The sequence below is a fragment of the Macrotis lagotis genome, chromosome 2 (assembly GCF_037893015.1).
Source record: "Macrotis lagotis isolate mMagLag1 chromosome 2, bilby.v1.9.chrom.fasta, whole genome shotgun sequence".
Lineage (NCBI taxonomy): Eukaryota > Metazoa > Chordata > Mammalia > Peramelemorphia > Peramelidae > Macrotis > Macrotis lagotis.
Window position 1 is genome coordinate 222,396,620 of NC_133659.1, and position 26,012 is coordinate 222,422,631.

The 26,012-nt window shown below is 37.0% G+C and overlaps 1 long non-coding RNA gene and 1 pseudogene across 2 annotated transcripts; one reads left to right on the forward strand and one right to left on the reverse strand.

The window, feature by feature from the left end:
• Positions 1–5,628: 5,628 nt before the first annotated feature.
• LOC141511459 (ornithine decarboxylase pseudogene) lies at positions 5,629–7,283 on the forward strand (annotated as a pseudogene).
• An 8,588-nt stretch (positions 7,284–15,871) lies between these two features.
• LOC141511460 (uncharacterized) lies at positions 15,872–24,276 on the reverse strand. Of its 2 annotated transcripts, XR_012475338.1 has the most exons (5): positions 23,741–24,276; positions 22,855–22,994; positions 20,690–20,738; positions 16,982–17,028; positions 15,872–16,365 (listed from the first exon to the last, which is right to left on the reverse strand). It is a non-coding gene; the product is annotated as an uncharacterized LOC141511460 (long non-coding RNA). The 2 variants fall into 2 exon arrangements; XR_012475337.1 differs by lacking the exon at positions 22,855–22,994.
• Between the last annotated feature and the right edge of the window lie 1,736 nt (positions 24,277–26,012).

Consider the following 26,012-nt stretch of genomic DNA (forward strand, 5'->3'; position numbering starts at 1 on the left):
AGAAAGAGGAAATCAATGAACTAAACATGCAACTAAAAAAATTAGAGAAAGAACAAATCAAAAATCCCCAATTAAATACCAAATTAGAAATTCTAAAAATTAAAGGAGAAATTAATAAAAATCGAAAGCAAAAAAACCTATTGAATTAATAAATAAAACCAAAAGTTGGTATTATGAAAAAAAACCAATAAAATTGATAAACCTCTGGTCATTTTTGATTAAAAAAAAGAAAGAAGAAAAACCAAATTGCTAGTATCATAAATGAAAAAGGGTGAACTCACCACCAGTGAGGAGGAAATTAAAGTAATAATTCAAAATTATTTTCCCCAACTCTATGCCAATAAATTTGATAATCTAAGTGAAAATGGTTGAATATTTACAAAAATATAAGTTGCCCAGGTTAAATATCTAAACAACCCTATCTCAGAAAAAGAAATTCAACAAGCCATTATTGAACTCCCTAAAAGAAAATCTCCAGGGCCTGATGGATTCACAAATGAATTCTACCAAACATTTAAGGACAATTGGTTCCAATTCTATACAAACTCTGTGGAAAAAATAGGGAAAGATGGAACTCTGCCTAACTCTTTCTATGAAACCAATATGGTACTGTTACCTAAACCAGGAAGAGTTTAAAACAGAGGAAGAAAATTATAAGACCTATCTTCCTGATGAATATAGATGCAAAAAATCCTAAATAAAATCTTAGCAAAATGATTACAACAAGTCATCACTAGGATAATACATTATGATCAAGTAGGATTTATTCCAGGAATGCAGGGTTGGTTCAATATTAGGAAAACTGTTAGTATACTCAATTATATCAACAACAAACCTATCAGAAATCATATGATCATATCAATAGATGCTGAAAAAGCTTTTGACAAAATACAGCATCCATTCCTATTAAAAACACTAGAGAGTGTAGGAATAAATGGACTGTTCCTTAAAATAATTAGCAGTATCCATCTGAAACCATCAAAAAGCATTATATTCAATGGGGACTGGCTAGAGGCATTCCCAATAAGATCAGGGGTGAAACAAGCATGCCCATTATCACCACTACTATTCAATACTGTATAAGAAATGTTAGCATCAGCAATTAGAGAAGAAAAAGAAATTAAAGGAATTAGAATTGGGAAGGAAGAGACAAAACTCTCACTCTTTGCAGATGATATGATGGTCTGCCTAGAGAATCCTAAGAAATCATCCAAAAAACTACTGGAAACAATTAGCAATTTTAGCAAAGTTGCAGGTTATAAAATAAACCCTCATAAATCCTCAATTTTCTATATATGTCTAGCAAGATACAGCAGGAGGAGCTAGAAAGAGAAATCCCATTCAAAGTAACCTCAGACAATATAAAATACTTGGGAGTCTATTTGCCGAGACAGACTCAGAATCTTTTAGAAAATAATTATAATCCACTTCTCACACAAAATAAATCGGATTTAAATAACTGGGCAAATATCAACTGCTCATGGATAGGTAGAACTAATATAATAAAAATGACAATTCTACCAAAATTAAACTATCTGTTTAGTACCCTACCAATCAAAATTCCAAAAAAAATTACTTTAATGACTTAGAAAAAATTGTAAGTAAATTCATATGGAGAAATAAAAAGTCAAGAATTGCCAGGAGCTTAATGAAAAAGTGCAAAAGAAGGTGGCTTAGCCCTACCTGATCTAAAATTATATTATAAAGCATCAGTCATCAAAACTGTTTGGTATTGACTAAGAAATTGAGTATTGGACCAGTGGAATAGAGTAGGTGTAAAAACAGGAGATGATTATAGTAATCTGCTGTTTGATAAACCCAAAGAGTCAGGCCACTGGGATAAAAACTCCCTCTTTGATAAAAACTGCTGGGATAATTGGAAGTTAGTATGGAAGAAACTTAGATTAGACCAACACCTCACACCCTTTACCAAGATAAGATCCAAATGGTTACAGGACATAGACATAAAAAACAATACTATAAGCAAATTAGAAGATCAAGGACTAGTCTACCTGTCAGATCTATGGAAAGGGGAACAGTTTATGACTAAGGAAGAGTTGGAGAACATCACTAAAAACCAATTAGATGATTTCTATTACATTAAAAAGGTTTTGCACAGGTAAAACCAATGTAATCAAAATCAAAAGAAAAGTAGTAAATTGGGAAACCATCTTTACAACTAATGATTCTGACGAAGGACTCATTTCTAAAACATACAGAGAACTGAGTCATATTTTTAAAACAAAAAGCCATTCCGCAATTGACAAATGGTCAAAGGATATGCAAAGGCAATTTACAGATGAGGAGATCAAAGCAATCCATAGCCATATGAAAAAATGCTCTAAATCATTAATTATTAGAGAAATGCAAATTAAAGCTTCGCTGAGGTACCACCTCACACCTCTCAGATTGGCCAGTATGACCAGGAAGGATAATGATCATTGTTGGAAGGGATGTGGGAAATCTGGGATACTATTACACTGTTGGTGGAGCTGTGAACTCATCCAACCCTTCTGGAGAGCTATTTGGAACTATGCCCAAAGGGCAACAAAAATGTTCATACCCTTTGACCCAGCAATACCACTACTGGGTCTATACCCTGAAGAGATGAGGAAAAAGGGTAAAAACATTACTTGTACAAAAATATTTATATCAGCCCTGTTTGTGGTGGCAAAGAATTGGAAATCAAGTAAATGTCCTTCAATTGGGGAATGGCTTAGCCAACTGTGGTATATGTATGTCATGGAACACTATTGTTCTATTAGAAACCAGGAGGGATGGGAATTCAGGGAAGCCTGGAGGGATTTGCATGAACTGATGCTGAGTGAGATGAGCAGAACCAGAAAAACACCGTATACCCTAACAGCAACATGGGAGTGATGTTCAACCTTGAAGGACTCGCTCATTGCAACAATCAGGAACAGTTTGGGGCTGTCTGCAAAGGAGAGTGCCATCTGTATCCAGATAAGCAGCTGTGGAGTTTGAACAAAGGTCAAGGACTATTACTTTTAATTTCGAAAAAAACAGATATCTTATTGTCTGATCTTGTTACCTCTTAGACTTCTTTTCTCTTCTTTAAGTATATGATCTCTCTCTCTCATCACACCCAATTTGGATCAAGGTACAACATGGAAACAAAGTAAAGAATGACAGAGTGCTTTCCATGGGGGGTGGGGGGAGGGAAGTAAGATTGGGTGGAAAATTGTAAAACTCAAATAATATCTTTAATAAAAAGAAATCTAAAAAAAAAGAAAGAAAGAAATTCAGAGAATGGGGTGGCTGGGTGGCATAGTGGATAAAGCACTGGCCCTGTAGTCAGGAGTACCTGGGTTCAAATCCAGTCTCAGACACTTAATAATGACCTAGCTGTGTGGCCTTGGGCAAGCCACTTAACCCCATTTGCCTTGCAAAAACCTAAAAAAGAAAATCAGAGAATGAAAACATATGGACTTTTTCATTGAAGACTCAGCAAGGTACCTGGGACAGCAACAGATGACAATGTCTGCAATAAAGATACCCAATAATTCAAAATCTTCTCTTTGTTTTTATTCATTGTCTTTTATTGCACTTTTTTCAAAGAAGTTTTTCTTTGCTTCAATCTCTTCATTATTTCTCTCCCCTTTAACCCTATTTTGAATTTTATTTTCTACTTTAGGGATATTCCTTTTTTTTTGTTTCTTATCTTTCTGTCTCTCATGGGATAGACCTTCTAAAAGACGAGCTTTCTCCTGTAACTGCTTTCTTTGTCATTGTCTCAATAGATCTTGCACCAACCTTTCTTTATACATAGAGGCAATTCCATTGGAGCACATACTTTGGTTCTGGGGGAGATAGGACAGGAGTTTGGGGTCCCTTTCTAAGAATTATAACCAATGAGAGGAGGTTTCTAGTTAGTCACTCTCTTTTCATAAAAGATTGGTTACTGAGCCAGTAAGAGAGGTTTATTCAGCTGATCTTAAAAGGAGCAATTCTATCCTTCAATTTTCTCTCCTTTTCCATCTACTAAATATATGAGGACTCTGCAAGATTCTCTTGGCCTTCCTAAAGGAAAAAAAAAGGCTCTTTTGTCCTTTAGCTATCTAAGGTGGCTGCCTGAAAATGACAATTAAGAGCACATATACTGATCTAGGGGAGACTGAGCCTGGAACTTGGGCCCCTGGTTACCTTCCTGTTTCTTTCCTTGCACGTAAGTGACTAACCATTGTTCCTGAGAGATGATCTTTTTGAAGTTCATGATTACCTTGGGAGTAAATTTCTTTGTTCCTCAGTTGGTATTGGCTGGCACCTGGAGGAGGCCTCTGGAACTACACCCTTCCTGATATAACTACTGACAGGACAATGAACTCTTATTTGCTAGAATGTAACAAGCTTAAGGAAATACTTCTGGCAATACAGAGCTAAGGGAAAGGTGATATGACTTCAGAAGTCTTGCAAAGTGTTTCCTGTTTCATTAGCTTAAGGTTTGATTGGTTTATTGATTTACAGGGGGAATATAATTGGAGTTATGGGTACTTTTTATCACATATTAAATTTTTTTGTCAGTATACTTTTGAGTCTTTTAAGTTTAGCAGTAAGAACTGTTGTTAGCAGCAGTACAAACTGCATTCTCTTCCTCTTCATCTTCATTAAAGATTTTATTTATTTTGAGTTTTACAATTTTTCTCCTAATCTTACTTCCCTCCCCCCACCCCCCCACCCACAGAAGGCAATTTGTCAGTCTTTACATTGTTTCCATGTTATACATTTATCCAAATTGCTTCTTCATCTTCATGAAAGGCATTTCTTGATTCTTACTTTCCATATACACAAACCAAGATCAGTCTAGGAGGAGAAACTGTCTTCTAAAGAGAGGTGCCAGATTCCTTGTACTCTAGCTCTTTACATTTTAATGTCAAAGCCCAGGGGAAATTACTTTAAGTTTGCATTTGAGTCATGTCTAAGGTTTACCTAAGAGGGAGAGAGTAGAAAGTTACTCCCTGTGCAATGAAAATCAGTTAAGGGACAGCTATTTATTTCCTTCACATAGAAGCAATTCTAAATGAAAAGAAATTTAACAAACACACTTAAAAATATTTAACCAATTCGTAGGAGCAATCACTTAACAACTATTGTAGCTATTCAACCTATCCAACCTTCCTTGAGACTTTAACATCTAAACATGGAACAATTTGCAAGATACTGAACGGACATTTTATAGACCTTCGATGATTCCTTGGTCTTTTTCTTTGTCTTATGACAGTACCAAAATGTTGCATCAGTTAAATGAGTTCCTATGTTCTTTTCCTTTGATTTTCCTGTCAGGAAAGTATTTTTCCCTATAGACTTCACGAAGAAAGAAAAGAACAGTATGACATTTTTCCTTAAAAAGGTATCAAAATTATACCATTAAGACTAAATGGGTCAGACCCCTTCGGCCTCCGCCGCTGCCGCCTGCTCCTCTGCCACCAGCTCTCGCGCCACCTCGGGCCGGCGGCTCGGCGCTGCTCCCCCAGCCGGGCGGGAGGCGGCCGAACGGGGGCGGAGGTTGGGGGACCTTCACCTTGAGCGTCTCCATGGGGGCTGCCCGCTCCGTCCATGCCCTTTTAAGTGTAACCGCTGCACCGAAGGCATAATCGTAGCCTTAACAGGACTTTTTTTTCCTGAAGAACCACCTTCGGTGTATAGATGGAAATAGCCTGTCTTTAAATTTCACCTCTTAGTTTTTCCGTTTTGTTGCACTTTAGAGGAACATCAAGAAACCATGAACAACTTTAGCAATGATGAATTTAACTTCAGTTTCCTTGATGAAAGCTTTACTGCTAAGGATATTTTGGACCAGAAATTAATGAAGTTTCTTCTTCTGATGATAAAGATGCCTTCTATGTTGCTGACCTTGGTGACATTCTAAAGAAACATCTGAGATGGTATAAAGCTCTTCCTCGAGTAACTCCTTTTTTAATGCTGTTAAATGTAATGACAGCAAAGCTATAGTGAATACACTAGCTACTATTGGAGCAGGTTTTGATTGTTCTAGCAAGACTGAAATACAAATAGTACAGAGTGTTGGGGTGCCTCCAGAGAGGATAATCTATGCAAATCCATGCAAACAAGTGTCACAAATTAGGTATGCGGCCAACAATGGAGTGCAAATGATGACTTTTGATAGTGAAGTAGAGCTAATGAAAGTTGCCAGATCCCATCCAAAGGCAAAGCTGGTTTTGAGGATTGCCACTGATGACTCCAAAGCCATCTGTCGGCTAAGTGTTAAATCTGGTGCCACTCTCAAAACTAGTAGGCTACTCCTTGAGCGAGCAAAGGAACTGAATATTGATGTTACTGGAATCAGTTTCCATGTGGGAAGTGGTTGCACCGATCCAGAAACATATGTCCAAGCAGTTTCTGATGCCCTATGTGTCTTTGACATGGGGGTGGAATTTGGTTTCAACATGTATCTTCTTGATATTGGTGGTGACTTTCCTGGCTCTGAAGATGCAAAGCTTAAGTTTGAAGAGATCACAAGTGTAATCAATCCAGCATTGGACAAGTATTTTCCTTCTGACTCTGGAGTGAGAATCATAGCTGAACCAGGCAGATACTATGTTGCATCAGCTTTCACACTTGCAGTTAACATCATTGCCAAAAAACTTATATTAAAGGAACAGACAGGTTCTGAAGATGAAGATGAGGCAAATGACCAAACTTTTATGTACTATGTAAATGATGGGAGTATATGGATCATTTAATTGCATCCTGTTTGATCATGCACATGTTAAACCTATTCTACAAAAGAGACCCAAACCAGATGAGAAGTATTACTCTACTAGCATATGGGGACCAACATGTGATGGCCTTGATAGAATTGTTGAATGCTGTGATTTGCCAGAAATGCATGTGGGAGATTGGATGCTATTTGAAAACATGGGTGCTTATACTGTTGCTGCTGCTTCTACTTTCAATGGATTCCAGAGACCTACTATCTGTTATGTGATATCTGGGCCAGCATGGCAATGCATGCAACAAATCTAGACCCAAGGTTTTGCAGCAGAAGTAGAGGATCAGGATATCAACACTTTGCCATTATATTGTGCTTGGGAAAGTGGAATGGAATATCACTCAACAACTTGTACTTCAGCTAGTATTAATGTATAGATGCTGTTTGTAGCCATTAATTGCAAGTTTAGTTTGTATTAGAGCATTTTGGGGAACAATTAACTTAATTCCTGCTAGAGTTTTTAAATGTTTTAAGAATAGGGTTGGCACAAATGCAACAATATGGAAGACTTAGAGATGGGGTCACACTTATCTGTGTTTCTATGGAAACTAATTGAATATTTGTTTTATATGGATTTTTATTCACTTTTCAAATATGCTTCTAAAGATTGCCCCTCAACTGCTAAGCAAGCATTTGTAGCTTGTACAATGGCAGAATGGGATTGAGTTTAGTGTTGTGACCGGTTTTAAAATAAAAAAAAAGTATATTGAAAAAAAAGACTAAATGATTTAACTGATTCCAGCAGGAGTGTGCCAGTAAATATTTACAACTGACTCTCTGAGGGGGAAATTGTAGACACAATATACTTCTAAGTTTAATGTACATTATTAACATTTTATCTATGCCTTTCTTAAATCTAGACAATCAACGAAACAAGTCCTGATTTATTAGTGTTCACTGCATTTGCAGTGTCTCTCAGATATAAATGCTCATGGTGAATATTTAGCTGGTTCAATCTGGCTCCAGTACATCCTTAAACACAGGAGACTAAACTTTGACATAACTTCCTGGATGCCTGAATAAAAAAAGATAGAAGCTCCAGCTGTTCCCTAAGGTTTGACTGACAGATTAGCATGGGTAATACAGAAGCAGAGAGAATGTACTCAGAGAGAAAGCTGTATCCTCAGTGAATATGCTGTTTCTACTCTGAATGTCTTTCCCCTTCTAGAGATAAATAACCTTCTTTTGTTATTTGTCAGCCTCTCCTTTCATTCCAATCTTGAACTTGAAGTACTAGGTGACCTGACTCATACTTGGTCTCCTATAACTTTATGTAGAAGGTGGTGCTTGAGCTGAGTCTTGAAGGAAGTGAAGAATTCTATGAAACAAATGAAAATATTGAACATCCCAAACATGAGAGAAGGTCAGTGCAAAGGACACAGAAAGAAAATGGAAAAAGCTGGAAAGATATGACTAACCCTAGTCTCTTTCCTGGGTTCCACATCTGAATTGCCAACTATCTATTAGACATTTCAAAACGGTTGTCCATTAGCATCTTAAATTCAACATGTTCAAAATAAAGCTCATTCACTTTTCTCCAAACCCACCTCTCTTTTGAACTTCTCTATTATTACCATAATTCCTGTCATCTAGCCTTGCAACTTTGTTGTTATCCCTAGTTCTTCACACTCATTCCATATATCCAATCAGCTGTCCCCTTTTCTCCACTCACATAATCATCAGCCTAATTCCAGCCTTCATCACCTTTTGTCTAGGCTTTCATAGAGGCCTCCCAATTTGTCCTTTTTATGTTCTCCTGAGCCCAATCCAACTTCTTACAGTTGCTTAATGATTTTCTAAATTTGAAAATATTAGTTCTGATAATATCACCCCTTTACTCAATACATTTTCTGGTGGTTTCTTATGATTTCTAGAATAAAATATGAACTCCTCAAAAACCAGCTCTTTCATATATTTCAAGTCTTCTGGATAGTTGGCCTTTTTACTGTTCCTAACATAAGACTCTATATCCTCCCTTTGCACTAGCTGTCTTATACCTCTAGTGCTCTTTCATATCACCTTTGTTTTAGGATCATACCCACCTCAAGTATGAGGTTACCTTTCATTTACTTCTAAGGTAGAAATCATTTTTGGTAAAAACCACAAATAAAGGGAAAGAGTTTTTCCTTAGTGGCATCTGCCATTTTGATTTTTCTGAGATTCTGCTGTTCCATGATTCATAGTTTATACAAATCAAAGGAAAAATCTTGATGTTAGGAGATTTTTTTCTAGGCATATAACTCAAAGAGAACAAATACAAAAAGGGGTTCTTTATATTAAATAATACTCAGAGCAGGATTTTTGTGATAGTAAAGAATTAGAAACAAATTAGATGTCCATCATTAGGGGCAGGGATTGTACTACATGGTTGTATAAGAATATGTCTACAAAAAAAAGTATTTCTATTTGTAAGAAGTGATAAATACAATTAAAGCAGGGGAAGGTATAAAAAGATGCAAAGTAAGACAAGTAGAAAAAGGAAAACAATATTCACAATGATTACAATAATCTAAGGAAGAAAAACTTTGAAAGTGAATTCTTCTTGATTATAGTGACTAAGCTTGCTTCAGAAGAAGAGAAAATGCATCTTTATTTTTCATTCATAGAGGTGGAAGAATATGGGAGTGGAATAGTGAATATACTGTTGATGCTAGGGAATATGTATCTTGCTAAAGGTTTTGGGGTTCAGGAGTACATGAAAAAATTCATTTAAAAGATCAACTCTGACCCAGAAGAATTCAGGAACAAAAAGATTTATTTAAGAAATACTGTGATAAACAGAAGTCAAAGAAGAGAGAAGACAGGAGTAAAGGCAGTTGGATGTGGTTGATCCCCTGAGGAATGAGCAACTGGACAGTTGGACAGTAAAGGGTGGGAGAAGGAAGGGAAGGGCAGGAGATAGGAACAGCTGCCAGTTGGCAACTGGGCTGGTGAGAGCAGTCTCCATCTGTAAGGGGTAGAATTATATAGGGGAGCCACACATGTAGTACATGCTGGGTAGAATATGCTGGGAAAAGAGGTGAAAGGTATTTGAGGCAATTCCCATCAACTTAGTGGATTTGCATCTCAGAAGGGGCTGATATATTTTTCATTACCTTTCTCAGTTTCCAGGTTTTGTGGGAAAAACATTAGGGATGGGTCTGAGAAAGACTTAAAGTAGGATTTCTGTGTCCCACAATGGGGCTATTTATCTAGGTAACAATGGGAAGGAAATTAGAAGCCCACAGAATGTGCCCAGGTGTGTACAATAATTATATTCCTTACTATTTCCCCTACCCACAGGATATGCCAAGCAAGCACAAATAATATTTTCCTCAATATTTTAAAATAATGTCCTTTAGAGGGAAGAGGGGCAGAATTACAAAACAATATAAACAATGACTATTCCAACATAAATAAAGATAACATGGAGAGTCAAAACTCTGGCAAATTACAATGGTTGAGGTTAGTGAAGCAGGAAACATGTAAACATGTAATTTTTTTACTATTGGAAATTTTACTGTACTGTGTGTGTGGGGGGGTGTTCTCCATTCTGTCTTTGTTTTTTTGTGAGCTTCATTTCCTAAGTCACTTTGGGCTTTAACATAAAGGCTGATCTTGGTCACCCCTTTGGGACAGGAGCATGCTTAGTCTGCTAATGTCCAGGGCAGTGCTATCTTGCATCAGGACTCCTTGGGGGCCATTCTTGTGACATACACATTGGAGAACACCTGAAGTCAGAAGCTAAACCACTTCCCAAGCATCACCCTTGTTCCAACTACCATGAAAATATATTTGAGCAAGGTTCTACCCAGCCTTGTTAACTTTTTTCTGTTGCTATTTCAGTTTCTTCTCCCTTCTCCTCTTCCTTTCTCTAAGCTGAATCCATATGCTCCAGCTCATACTGCTGGACCAATATGGTCCCAACTCCATGAGACTGGATCTATGTTGCTCTAAGCTTCTTTTCTTTCCCCTTTTCCTTTTTAAAAACTTTATTACTCATCTCCTTTACCAGTTTGTAACAATCTCTGTAAAATGACCACCCCCTTTACTACTTCTCTCAACCATCTCTTTTGCTTAACTTTATTACCTTCTTAGAAATTACTATTTCCTTAGAAACTATTATCTCCTTTAAGAAACTCACAATCTAGATCCTTCTCCAAAGGACCTAACTTGTGAACTTTTGTATTAGTTTGTGGACCTTTTACAGAAAGTCGTAAACCATTTATGTAACCAGGGAATTAAAGTCTAAGCCTTTTTTTTTTAACCTCCCTGAGTCAGAGTTGGAGAGTTCTCTCAAATGATACAGATTCTTAAGCCCCTCCTTGCCCTAAAGTCCATTTTTTCTCTCTTCTCTTCATTAGTACTACTAATTAAAAAAAAAATTAAAAAGAGAGAACACCCTCACCATCAGACAGTGGACCCAACTGAGCAGCCCACTTTTTAAAAAAAATTTATTTATTTATTCTTATTTTGTACAAATAATGTTTTTTTATACATTACTAAAATATTCTTGTTCAAGAGTAAACATAATACTCCCTCCCACCAAGAAAATATAGACCCACATAAGCAATAAAGTAAAGGGAAGAGAAAAAATTAAAATAATAATAATAATCATTATCATCATCATCATAGGTATGGCCAGGTGGCGCAGTGGATGGCCTGGAGCCAGGAGCACCTGAGCCCACATCTGGCCCCAGACACCCAACAATCACCCAGCTGTATGATACTATGCAAGCCACCCCAACCCCATTGCCCTACAAAAACCAAAAAAAAAGACCCAAGATAAAATAAAATAGTAATAATAATAATAATAATAATAATAATAATAATAATAATGATAATAATAATAGGGGCAGCTGGGTGGCAGACAGATCACTGGCCCTTGAGCCAGGAGCACCCGGGTCCAAATCTGGCCTCAGACACTCAACAATCACCCAGCTGTGTAGCCCCAGGCAGGCCACCCAGACCCATTTGCCCTGCACCCCCCAGAAAATAATGATAATAAAAAATGTGCTTCAGTCTGTGTTCCAACACCACCAGCTCTGTCACCAGTGGATCACATTCTTTAGGATAAGGCCATCACAAAAGTTACTTCCATATTTTTCTACCATTGCCATTGCTGATCACAACTCCCTCCATTCATACTTCTCTACTACCCTGAACTATATTTTCTCTCTCCTTTCACTCTGTCTCTGCTATAGGGTAGTTGAGTGGCACAGAAGACAGGTCCCCAGCCCTGGGGCCAAGAGGCCCTGACCCACATGCCATCCCTTACCCAGCATCCACCCGGCCCTATGGTCCTGGACAGGCCATCCAATCCCAGCCCCTTGCAAGAAGTAAAAAAGAAAATGTGTTATATCTGACCACTCTCCCCCATGGTCCATCCTCTCCTCCATCACTCACATTCCCCCCCTTCCCCCTGTCCCCCTTCTCTCCTTCTTACTACAGATGTCTATATCCCATTGAGTATATATGCTGTTTCCTCTCCTAGCCACCTCTGATGAGGGCAAGGATTCCCTCATTCCCCCTTGCCTTCCCCCTTTCCATATCATTGCAATAGCTCATTGTAATAAAGAAAAATCTTATTATATGAAATATCTTGGCCTATTCCCCCTCTCCTTTTTCTTTCTCCCATTACATTTCCCTTTTATCTATTGACTCCATTTTTATACCACAATATATCTTCAAATTCAGCTTTCTTCTGTGCTTCATTTATAAAAGCTCCTTCTACCTGCTCTATTAAATGAGAAGGTTCATATGAGTATTATCAGTATCATTTTTCTATACAGGAATACATGTAGTTCATCATCAAGTCCCTCATATTTTTCTCTTCTCCTCCACTCTCTATGCTTCACCTGAGTCCTGTATTTGAAGATCAAACCTTCTGTTGAGCTCTGGCCATTCCAACAGGAACATCTGAAATTTCCCTGGTTCATTGAAAGTCCATCTTTTTTCCCTGGAAGAGGACATTCAGTTTTGCTGGGTAGTTGATTCTTGGTTGCATTCAAAGCTCTTTTGCCTTCTGGGATATTATATTCCAAGCCCTACAAGCTTTTAATGTAGTTGCTGCTAAGTCCTGTGTGATCCTGACTGCAGCTCCACAATATTTGAGTTGTGTCTTTCTGGCTGCTTATAATATTTTCTCCTTGACTTGGGAGTTCTGGAACTTGTCTATAATATTCCTGGGGGTTATTTTTTTGGAGCTCTTTCTTGGGGAGATCGGTGGATTCTCTCCATTTCTATTTTGCCCTCTGCTTCTAGGATATCAAGGCAATTTTCCTGTAGTAATTCTTTGAAAATGATGTCAAGGCTTTTTTCCTGGTCATGACTTTCAGGTATTCCAATAATTTTAAAATTATCCTTCCTAAATCTGTTTTCTATATCAGTTGTTTTTTCAATGAGATGTTTCACACATTTTCTTCTAATTTTTTCATTTTTTTGAAGTATTGAGTCCTGATTTCTCATAAAATCAGCAATCTCCCTGAATTCTGTTCTTTGTCTGAAGGATTTGTTTTCCCCAGAGAGCTTTCTTATCTCCTTTTCCATCTGGCCAATTCTGCTTTTTAAAGCATTCTTCTCCTCAACTTTTTGAATTGTTTTATCCATTTGACCTATGCTGGTTTTTAACATATTATTTTCTTCAGCATTTTTTTGATCTCCTTGACTAAGCTGCTGACTTCATTTTCATGTTTTTCCTGCATCTCTCTTATTTCTTTTCCCAATTTTTCCTCTATCTTCCTCACTTGATATTCAAAGTCTTTTTGAGCTCTTTAATAGCCTGAGCACAATTTCTGTTTTTCTTGGAGTCTTTAGATGCAGGAGCTTGTGCTTCCTCATCTTCAGATTGAGTGTTTTGATCCTTCTTAGGATCACAGGAAAAGTATTTCTCAATGGTGTTCCTCTTTTTTCTCTGCTTACTCATTTTCCCAGCCTGAGCCTGGTTTTGGGGTACTTCCTGTGCTTTTGGGACACCCCCACAAGGATCTCAGTGTGTGAGGCTCTGTCCTCCCTCCTGGTCTGTGCATGACCATATGTGCTCCCCTCTGCCACGGGGCTGAGGGGGGGGGGGCTGCTGTTCTATGCAGGGGGCGGAGCCTAGACTGCGATCAGGATCTGAATGTGGTCAGAGCCCCAGAGTCCTGTTCCAGGGGCAGAGGACAGAGCTCTGTAGTCTCTCTCTCTTCACTCCCCTCCCTCAGCTCAATGGGCTCATGCCCTGGGGGCTCCTGCTTACTGGTTCCGCCTGCTTCTGGTTCCTGGATCTGGGCTGCCATGACCACACTGTTCACTGTGTGCCCTGAGGGCTGGGCTTCACGTGCTCACTCTGGCAGAGGTCCCCCCTGCTGTTCTCCCAAGTTGTGCTTGATGTTTCCTGGGGTGTAAATCAGGAAACTTCCCCCCCTCCCCCTCCACTGCTGTGAGCCCAGCTCCCAGTGCCTTGGGGCTGCCTCCAGGAGCTGAGCAGCCCACTTTTGACTCCTTTCCCTCCCCAGCCCAGCAGGCAGTTGAGACAACTTGGGTGGGTTTGACTAACCTGTTTCCTACTCTTTTATTTCCTATGTGTAGTTAGATGGTTCATGAAGTCTTGCAGCAGTAAGGCCAGTATAAAACAAAACAAAACAAAATAAAAGGGGACCTAACCACCAGAAGTTCAGAAAAAAAGAACTGCATTGGGGAAAATATGAGTAAACAAAAGAAAGCAGCAAGCACAATAAAGTAATACTACAAGCTAATAGAAACACAAAAGGTAATACCTGATGAAAAAAAGAATAACTCTATAGTAAATGTAAACCATTGAGAACAATGTGGCTTGGTCAAAAGCACTTAAAGAATGGTTAGAAGAAATTAAGAAATTAAAAAAATAGAATTAAAGTGAGAGTGACCTCTGACACTTACTAACTATGTGACTATGGGCAAGTCACTAATTGCCTCAGTTTCCTCATCTGTAAAATAAGCTGGAGAAGGAAATGGCAAATCACTTCATTATCTCTGTCAAGAAAACTTCAAATGGGATCAAAGAGAGTTGGACATAATTAAAATGACTAAACAACAATAATGGAGGAAAAATATTAGGAAGAGAATAAGAAACTCAAATTTTAAGATGGAAGACCTTTCTTAAGTAATGGATAAATTGAAAAATAGAACTGAATAATCAGAACCTAATGATTTCTTGAGATACAAAGATGGAGAGTACTAGCAGAAGGGATTCATCACTTATTTAAGATCCAATTTCTGCTTTCATGAAGCTTATATTTTTATATGGAAATAATTAGGAAGATAAGTAGTGATATTCTGGTAAATATTTAAAAACTGGCTCTCCAGAAAAATGCAAGATATACATTAATGTTTAATTTGCATTATTAATATTTTGTCCACAACTTTCTTAAATCTAGACAAAATAAAAAATCAAATTCAGATTTTTAGCTTGTTGATTTCCAAAATGTAAATGCTCACTCTGAAAATTTAACAATTGACTCTTGAATCAGTAGGAGTAGGTCCCAACATAACTCTGGATAAGATACAAAAAAGTAACAATAATTCATAACATAAGTGTATTAGGAGAAGTGTAAAACAAAATGTTATGCAAAGACTTTGGGGGAAAATCTTTACCCATGAGAGAATCAGGAAAGGTTTGATGAAGGAGGTAACTATAAAGTCTTTGAGATAAACTTTAAAGAATGCATAGAAGTCAGGTAACTGTGTAGTGTAGTAAATAGAACACTGGAGTCAGGAAGACCTGAGTTTAAATCTGGCCTCAGATACTTAATAACTACCTAGCTGTGTGACCTTAGGCCAGTCACTTAACCCCATTGCCTTGCCAAAACCAAAACAACAACAACAAAACCTCAAAGTGAAACAGAAGTTCAAAAGAGCAGCTAGACACAATGAATAGAATACTGGGCCTAGAGTCAGGAAGACATGCCTTTCTGAATTCAAATATGACCTCAGACATTAGCTGTGTGACCTTGGGCAAGTCACTTAATCCTGTTTTTATTCTGTAAAATAAACTGGAGAAGGAAATGGCAAACCACTCCACTATCTTTGCCAAGAAAACCTCAAATGATGCCATGAAAGGTCAGACACAACTGAACCACAAGGTCAAAATGCAAAGAGGAGAAAAGGGGCATTCCAGGCATAAGGAGCAACTTGATAAGGTAAGAATTCTTTTTGTAATTTTTCCCCCTTTTTTTAAATTGATTTTTTTCCTTTAAACTTTAAACTGTTGTCTCTCTACTTGTCAAGAAGATTTTTTTTTCTGGCTAAGGTGATTTCTAGTTTCACTATTCACACTATTTTTCATCAATTAAACTTCTTTAAAAATCTACAAATGGGAATATATGTATAAACACAAACACAGATAAAAGTTCAAAAAACAAGCAAGCAACATTGAAGGGGAAACAAGTAACTGATGCTTTATTATAGAATTTCAGATGCTGACTTTTTTTTGGAAGTGTGAATAGTTATAAAGTATGTTTAAATGGCTTTGTTGATGATTAAAATTAAGTTCATAATTTTTTTATTGCTTCAGATCAATCCATCATGGCATTCTCTCTTCCAATGCAGGTCAGTATTAGTCTTCTATTTATAGCCTTAGAGAGTTGTTTGTGGCTCAGAGGATTGAGGAGTTAAGCCTGTTCAGGGTCACACACAGAGAACTTCAATGAAGCCAGGTCATATAGGCTCAAGAGAGCAGATTGTTAAATTTTCATTATGAGCATTTATATCTCAAAAATCATCAAGCATGATAAATCAGGACTTTATTAATTTTTATTGATTGTTTAGATTTAAGAAAGGAATGGAAGAATGTTAATTATGCAGACTAAGTTTAAAAGTATGTCCTCTGTACAATTCCTTCTCTCCCTCCTCACCTTGAGCTGGTTGTTAAACATTTTCCATCACATCCCTGGTCAAACAACAAGTATGGGGCACGGATAGAATTTGAACCATAGACTCTGCGGTTCAATCCATATCCACTGTGGTGTGATGCCTCTCAAGTTCATTTTTTAAAAGTCAGAGAAAATAGAAGCAAGGGCAAATTAAATGAGGATGTTTACAAAACCAGGGAACAGAAAGTAGAAATAGGGTCAGGAAGGTTAAAGACCGGAATGAGCTGAAGCTTGTGATGAATGCTAAGGACAACAAAAAGGCTTTTAAAAAACATTGGCAGCAAAGGGAGGAACAAGGAAATGATTATTGGCTCTTAGAGATGATAATAATGAATGATCCAGAGAAGAAAGAGCCACTCACCTACTATTTTGTTTCTTTTTTCCTAACCTGGGTGAACCATCATTAGACTGGAAAGAATAAAACAAAGAAGAGTAACAGGGAATCAAAACTTTTTCAAAGTTGGCAAAGAAAAAGAGAACCCCATACTTCCCTCAGTGCATACAAATCATGAGTTGCAGTTGAATTACAGTTTAAAGGACTAAAAGAAATGGTGGCAGTGATTGTTGAACTAACACTGATGATATTTAAGCATAGTAAGCAAGAGAGGGAAGTGAGGTAGTATAGTGGATAGAAGGCTGGGCTTAGAATCAGGAAGACTCATATTCATTATTTCATGTACAGCCCCAGATACTTATTAGCTATGCAACCCTGGTACTTGACTTAACCCTATTTTTCTCAGTTTCTATATATGTAAAATGAGCTAGAGAAGAAAAAGACAAACCACTCCAAGTATCTTTGCCAAGAAAACCCCAAATGGGGTCACAACATGACTGAAGAGCAAAAGTAAATAGCAGAAATGTTTTAGTAGTATGGAGTGGCAAATGCCCACTATTTCTAGAAGGGAAAGAAGGAGAATTCTTCAAATTATAGTCTGGTGAGCTTGATGTTAAACATTCCTGGCAAAATAATAGAAGGCATTATTAGAGGGGTAGAGCAAGTATTCAGAAAGGGAAATAACAGTTAGAACTTTGAGCCAGCCTAAGTCCTTTGAGAACAGGCCTTCCAAGCTAATCTCATTTCCTATTTTTTTTAAGTAGACAAGTTTTAATCTATTAAATAGAATATTTTGCAACAAAGTCCCAAGTAAATACCACAGACTACAAGGCATTGGCCAAATCTCACAAGATGTCTTTTTGAACCAGATGGAAAGATGTGGGCAAGATGTTAATAACAGTAGGTGGATTTGGAACTGGCTGAATAATTGGCACTAATGAGAGGTTACCTCAGTATGGGATGAGGGAAGGGACAGTGTGTGGCATGGCTTCTGTTCCTCGATCTGTTCTGATCGTCATGTTTATCAACAACCAGAATAAAATACATACATATATATATATATTTATGTTGAGAGAGAGAACACATGCCTTTAATCATCTGAAACTGAAAACTTATCAAATTTTTAGATGATACAAAGCTGGGGGGAAAGTTATTATGTTTGTTGAAAAATAAGGATTAAAAAAGTTTCAGCAAGCTAGAACTGTGGGATCAGATAAAATAAGGTGAAATTGAATAGAAGTCTTGTTTTGTTAGTATTGTTCAGTCATTTCTAGTCATGTCCAACTCTTTGTGATCTCATTTGGTGTTTTCTTGGCAAAGATACTAGAGTGGTTTGCCATATCTTTCTCTAGTTTGTTTTATAGATGAAAAATTGAAGCTAACAAGGTTAGGTGACTTGCCCAGGGTCATACAGCTAGTGACTGAAGCCAGATTTGAACCCAGGAAGATGAGTCTTCCTGACTCTAGGCCTGGTACTCTATCTACCATGCCACATAGCTGCCCCCAGGAATCGGATACTTTGGTTCAAAGATTCAACTGTATAGATCTGAGATATAAATAGATGTGTTCATGTTTTAAAAATAAAGGCCTGGGGAACTTCAAATTCACCATAATATTAGTGACTATAGTATTTTTAAAGCCTGCAAAGTGTTTTGAATTCATTAGCAGCTGTTTGCTGAGATAGATATTATTTTCTCCATTTTACAGATGACAATACTGAAACTCAGAAGTTAAATGACTAGCCCAAGGTCTTGAAGCTAGAGTTGGAGGTGAGATTATAACACTGATTTCCTATCTCTAGACACAACACCACAAATATGAGTCAACAGTGTTATGGGCAGCCAAAAAAACTAATGTGATCTTAGGTTGCATTAACAGAGGCTCAATATCTTATATGTGTAAGTACTCAATAACTAATAGTGCTAATTAATAAGAATAATTTACATAGTTACATAATTTACATAAGGTTTGCAAAGCACTTCCAAATATTATCTCATTCTACCTGCCTGACAACTCTGGGAGTAGGTGCTAGTATTAGTTCCATTTTACAGATGAAGAAACTGAGGTAGACAGAGGTTCAGTGACTTGACCAGAATCACATAGCTGGTATGAGTCTGAAGGTTGATTTCAACTAAGGTCTTTCTAATTTCAGGACAGTTAAGTAACATAGTAGCACTGGGCTTGGGATTAGGAAAACTCATACTTATGATTCAAATCCAGCCTCAGACACTTACTAGTTACTGTGCAACTCTGGGCATGTCACTTAACCCTGTTTGACTCAGTGCCCTCATCTGTAAAATGAGCTAGAGAAGGAAATGGCAAACCACTCTAGTATCTAGTATCTAGTATACCAAAAAAGCCATGGAGAGTCCAACACAACTGAAATTATTGGACAATAACAATACTTACTCCTGGAGATGATGCTGTGTTGCTTATTGGCATTACAAAGGGTAGCTCTGCCTTAAGAGGTACTTAATATTCATATTTTTGGGGAACTAGAACAGATTGCTATAGGATAATAGGCTATAATATTCCTGGGAATTTTCATTTTAGGATCTCTTTCAGACAGCTCTGGTCTGCATCAGGAAGTTAGGATTAGCTAAGATAGTTAGGACACAACACCAAGAAAGACTCTTGGAACTCCAGCATGACCATGAAACACTGAGATTCTTTAATTACTAAATCTAGGTTAAAATGGACTTTGTAGGGGCGGCTAGGTGGCGTAGTGGATAAAGCACCCGCCTTGGAGTCAGGAGTACCTGGGTTCAAATCTGGTCTCAGACACTTAATAATTACCTAGCTGTGTGGCCTTGGGCAAGCCACTTAACCCTATTTGCCTTGCAAAAAAAAACCTAAAAAAAATGGACTTTGTTATTATTAATATACTTATATTTTTTAAATACAACTTTTTTATCTTGTATATTTTTCTTTTAATTCATTTAATCATTATTTCTCTACTCCCTTTTTTGGGCACAGTGGCATATGGGAGGAGCCAGTATTTAGAGAATTTTTATAGACTTCATAAAGACTATTTAGATTTCTATTTTGGCTTCTTTTCAGAAGAAATTCACCTACATCTCTCTCAATGGATGGGGTATTCAAACTATAGTTATATTATGTGACACTTCTTTTAGTTTTGGGGAGTTTTTGGAATAGAATTCCAGATGTATAAATTGCTTTTGGCTCCATTGAAATTAAAGGAATTAACCTAACACAAGAATCCTTTGTTACTGCCCTACTTTTCTGTGGTCTTCAATGTCTATGTGCATAAATTGAATAATGGGACTAATTCACTTAAAGTGCTTGGACCAGAGTTTTAAAATTGGTATGAAGACAGTACAATATTCAGTTTTGGAGACTTCATTTTCACTAATAATATGCAAATGGATACAGTGTATGTGCATTTCTAGATAAATGACTGAAAAATTAACCAACTTTTCAAAGGGATGGAAGATTTAGAGGCTTTGATTTTTTTTATTACCAAGGAACTAAGGCTCCTATGGCAAGAGAAAGAGGAAGACTTTTGAACTAGAAGTGTTGGGCTAGAATCCATGGTGGGGTTAGAATTCTGGCTCTGCTACTTCCAATCCAATAAGTATTTATTAAACATCTATTATAATACAAAATATTGTGCTGACTTGGGTCATGGGCAGTTGGGTCTGAAGGTAGGAAGAGTCTGGTCTTTTCTTCAACGTTTTTGAGTTTAAATTCAACCTCAGACAAGTCAATGCTTACCTCAGTTTCCTCATCTGTAAAAGGAGCTGGAAAATTACTCCAGTGTCTGCTAAAAAAAACAAAAACAAAAACAAATTGGGATCATGAAGAGTCAGATACAACTGAAATGGCTGAAAAACAATACTATGAAGCTTGGATCATAACATCATAGTCTAGAATTGGAAGGAACCTCAAGGACCATTCAGTCCAATATCATCATTTTACAGATTAGAAAACTGAGGTCCAGAAAAGAAACACAGTCAATGTCTTTAAGGAGTTACAATCTATATCCTGTAGGGTGGTGGGGACGTATAACATATAAACAAATATGTGTGTGTGTGTGTGTGTGTGTGTGTGTGAGAAAAAGGAAAATAGCCCTTAAAACTGTTGGGATCATTGCCAGATGTCTTGCAAAGAGAACTAAAGTGGTTTAAATGGAAAATTGTGAAGGTTGCCTAAGAGCTAAAACAAAACTAGAAGAGTAATTGTTGAGATGCCTAGTTTATTGGATATAAAAATCCAAAAAAGAATTGTAATAAAATTCCTGTTCTCAAATTCCTCTACATGTGCCCAATGCTCCATATGTGACCTGATTCCTTCCTGGAAGCTATGTCCCTCTTAATATAGTCTAACCTAGATTTTTAGCAAAGTATTTGATAAAATATTTCACACTGTTTTTGTGGAGAGGATGGAGAAATGTGGACTAGTTGGTAATATAGGGATTCAGATTTGGGTTAATGGCTACACTCAAAGAGCAGGTGTTAATGGTTTAAAGTCAACAAGACAGGAAGTCTCTAGTGGAATATAACAGAAATCTGAGGTGGACTTTGTTCAACTGAACATTTGCTTTTTTTAATCAATGCCTTACTTGAGGTAAAGGCATTAAATTTGGGGGTGACATTGAGGGATGGGAAACTACCACCATTGATGACTGAGTCAAGAAGCAAAAGGAGTCCTCTCCAGGGTAGATAGAGCATTGGGTTGAGTTTTATGAGATGATATTTTATAGGGAGAAATAGAAAGCATACTTGTTAATAAGGCTTAAATACTAACTACATACTAGGCACTGTAACAAGTTAAGGTATACAGAGAAAGGTAAATGAGGACTCCTGCTCTCAAGACTAATGGGAGGGGCTATAATATGTAAATAACTTTGTACAAATAAGTTAGATACAAGATAAATCAGAAATAATCAAAAGAGGCAAGGCACAAGAATTAAAGGGGATTGGGAAAAGCTTCCTATAGAAGGTATGATTTTATCTGGATCATGAAGGAAGTCAGGGAAGCCAGGAAGTGTTGGTGACAAAGGAGTGTATTCCAAGCATGGAAGAACAGCCATTGAAAATGTTCAGAATTGGGAGATGTCATTCATATGTGGGGAATATCAATTAGGTCAGTATCAGTGGATTGTGGGGAGGAATAAGGCATTCCAAGTCTGGAAAGGTATCAAGTGGTCAGGTTATAAAGGACTTTAAAAGTTAAAAGAGAGAATTTTATATTTGATTGTAGACAGAAGTTTGTGTGAAAGAGATATGGGAGCTTTGATGGCCTTCACAGTCAATTTAAGACTGTGATGTTGCAACTGAAAGGTAATGCCATCTTGAATAGCATTCAGGGGAGCTTCCAGGAAAGAGAAAGTCATTATCCACCTTTAGAGTTGATGAGTTGCTGCACTAATAACCAACTCTTCATGACTCCATTTGGGGTTTTCTTGGCAAAGATACTGGCATGGTTTGTCATTTCCTTCTCATCAACTCATTTTACTGTGCTCAATTCTATGAACCACTGTTTAGGGAGAACATTGATGAAATAGAGACTGCCTGTGGAGGGCAATCTGGATGGTGAAGGGGCTTGAGACCTTGTCATATGGAATTCAGTCAAAAGTAGTGGAGATATTTAGTCTGGTGAAGAAAAATGTCCTTTGTTGGGATGGTGGCAAGTGAATGTGTGTCATGAAACTTGTCTTTGAAGATTGTCACATTAGGGGAAATTAGATTTGATCTGTTTGATTTCAGAGGGCAGGACCAGAAGTAGCAAAGGGGAAAATCTCGACTTACTGTCAGAAAACAACAACAAACTTCCCAACAATTAGAGCTATTCAGAAGTGGAATTAGTAGCCCAGAGTGGGAGTGACTGGATCTTCAAGTAGAGGTTGACCAGATACTTGTCACATACAGTGAGGATACCTTTCATGTATGAGTTTAGTCACTGATGTCCCTTGTAGAATAGAATTCCATAGAATTCCATGATTCTGGAGATGTTTTATGAGCTGAGCCTTTAACAAAAGTAGGAATTCTAGGAGCCAGAGATAAAAAGGACATACAACCTGTATAAAAAAATGGAGGCAGAAGGAGGATCATCTTTTAGGGACCAGTTAGTAGACCAGATTGGCTTTGTGCCAATATATAATATGTGAAAAGAAGTAATATATAATAAGCCTGTAAAAAGACTGAAATTGGGATATGAAAGATTTTAAATATTGTATAAACTAGCTAGATGGCACAGTAGATAGTCCTGGACCTGGAGTCAGGAATGTTCCCGAGTTCAAATCCAGTCTCATACACTTACTACCAGGATAACCTTGGTTGAGTCACCTGTTTGCCTCAGTTTCTCCATCTATAAAATGAACTGGTATCTTTGTCAAGGAAAACCAAAAGGGGTTGGAGTTGTATACAACTGAAAATGACTCAACAACATGCAATTTTATCTTAAGAGGCAATAAAGGGAATGGTGCTTCAGCAGGACTATTTTGGCAGCTGAGTGGGTGGTGAACTAGAGAGGGGAGAGATAGGAAGTTGGGAAACTATTATAGTATTTCAGGAGAGAGGTAATGATGGCTTGAACTAGGTCTGAATGGAGTCAGGGGGAAAGAGGTGAGATATTACAGAGATTGAATTGTCAAGACAAGATAACTAATTAGATGAGAGTGGAGAATCAATGGTCACACTGAGATTGAAAATCTGAGTGACTAGAAGGCTGATCTTAACCCTCAAAAGAAGTAACTTTCCTAGAGAAAATCCTTCTGCTGGTCTCAATTTCCTCATCTATACAATAGGGATAATAACCACCTACCTCAGAGAGGTGCTAGGAAGAACAAATGAGGGTTTGATCAACATTGGTCAGCATCTTCTCTGTGACTTAGGTTATGAGTACTATCCATCTCTTGTGACAGGTTGTCTTTCTTGGGAGTTCCTTCCCTTGTGAATTCTGAATCCATTTCCCATCTCTATCCTTTATAAAATGGAAACTCTGCAACTTCCACATAAGTTACCAGATACAGAAAAGCATCAAAATTATATTGGAAAATACAGTTCTGGAACAAAATAAATGAAGACTTAAAGGCTTAGAGACTACTTAGAGCCTTGATAATTATCCATCATGATTCCCTCCCCGCCTTTTGTTTCAAGAAAAAAATTAGCAACATGATGTGGTGGATAGAAATATGGCCTCAGAGTCAGGCAAATATGGGCTCAAGTCCCACTATTGATACATACAGTCCTTTGATGGTGAACAAGTCACTTAATCTCTAAGTGTCTCAGGTAATTTCCTAAGACTTTAAATTGCCAAGAAGATATCAAGGGAGTTTCTCCCCCTGGAGTCCTTTATTCCAATGATAGTTCCAGTATCTACAAACAAACAAAAAGAGAATGATTCACAAGGTCATAGATAGGGTGAGCACCAAAATAACATCATAATGAAATTGGAAATATCTTTTCTCTTTAAATTTTTGGTTATAAATAATAACTATCAATAGAAATAATCAAGTTAACATATAATATATAATAACATATAACATATAACATAAATATCCTGTATCTCTGGACATTAACATAGAAAAACCAAAGGAACCAACAAATTTCAAATAAAGAAAATGCCTTTTTTGTGATTACTTTCAGTTTTGTTCGAAGTTCTACTCTGGCCTGTTTTCATGCCTTCTTTCCTTTTTTTAAGAAAAATTTAAAAAAAAGAAACTTATGTGATAATTTTGTTGTATTTTTAAAAAGAATAGCAAACTAAGCATATTGCATTTGCAATTTCATATACTAGTATATTTTTATTATAACATGGAAATATGTATATTTCATACATTAAAATAAAAAATTTTAACTCATTTAGTTATTTTTATATCTCTGTAGTTTATATATATGTATATATTATATATATTATTATATATTATATGTATTATATATATCGAGTTAGATATGTGTATCTCTTTATTCACACACTTTGGGTCTTGCCCTTTTTATTCTCTACCCTTTTGTGTATATATACTTATATGTATATATGTATAAACATACTATATATATATGTGTGTATATATATATATATATATATATACATATATATATATACCTTGCTATATTTCTTTATATGATTCAGTAAATTGACAAAAAATTTAAAAATGAAAATGGGGTAAAAAGCAAATCTCCATTCAGCCACTAGAGTGACAAGTCATTTCACTCTCTAAACATCAACTCAATAAACTCCAGTGGCTCCCTATTGTCTCCAGGAACAATAATATGCTTTGTTTGGCATTCAACAACCTTTATAACCCAGGCCCCTCCTACCTTTCTAGTCTTCTTTTCCCTTACTCCCCAGCACATACTTTCTGATCTAGTGATACTAAACTCCTTACTGTCTCATAAACAAGGCTCTCATTTCTCAACTGTGGGCATTTTCTTTGATTCTCCTTCCTGCCTAGAATTCTCTCCCTCCTCAATTCTGAATACTGACCTCTCTGGCTTCCTTTAACTCCCACCTCAAATCTCACCATTGACAGGAAGCCTTTCTTCCAGTGCTTCTCTCTGTTAATTATTTCCTATTTATCTTTTATATAGTTCACTTTCTCTTATCTGTTTACATGTTGTCTCTCCTATGAGAATTTTTATTGCTTGCTTGGTTGATTCTAGAAATTCCTGCCTGATTGACACAAGCTCTGAACTGCTAAAATGGAATTTTGAGAAAAGCAAAAATCATTGATTTCATCACACTCTATTAGAGAAGTTTAAGTGTTCCAGTATCCATAAGGAGGAGAACAAGAAACCCAGAATCTCTCCCTGACAAGAAGAAAAGATATGAGGGCAGTGCAGGTGAAAGCAGAAGTTCATTTGTAAAACAGAGAAGAGAACAGATGGAAAGCAGTATCTTCTGGAAACAACAACAACAAAACCCTGAAAAGAAGATAATGGATACAAGTATCTTCAGAGAGCTTGGCTTAAGGCCCAGCTAAGTCAAATTATCTGGAGATCATTTGCCAATGACACTGGAAGGACAACAAAGATGTAAGAGTAAAACATCAGTTCAGGGGTGGTGATCTAATTGGTGACAAGAATTGAAACACCAT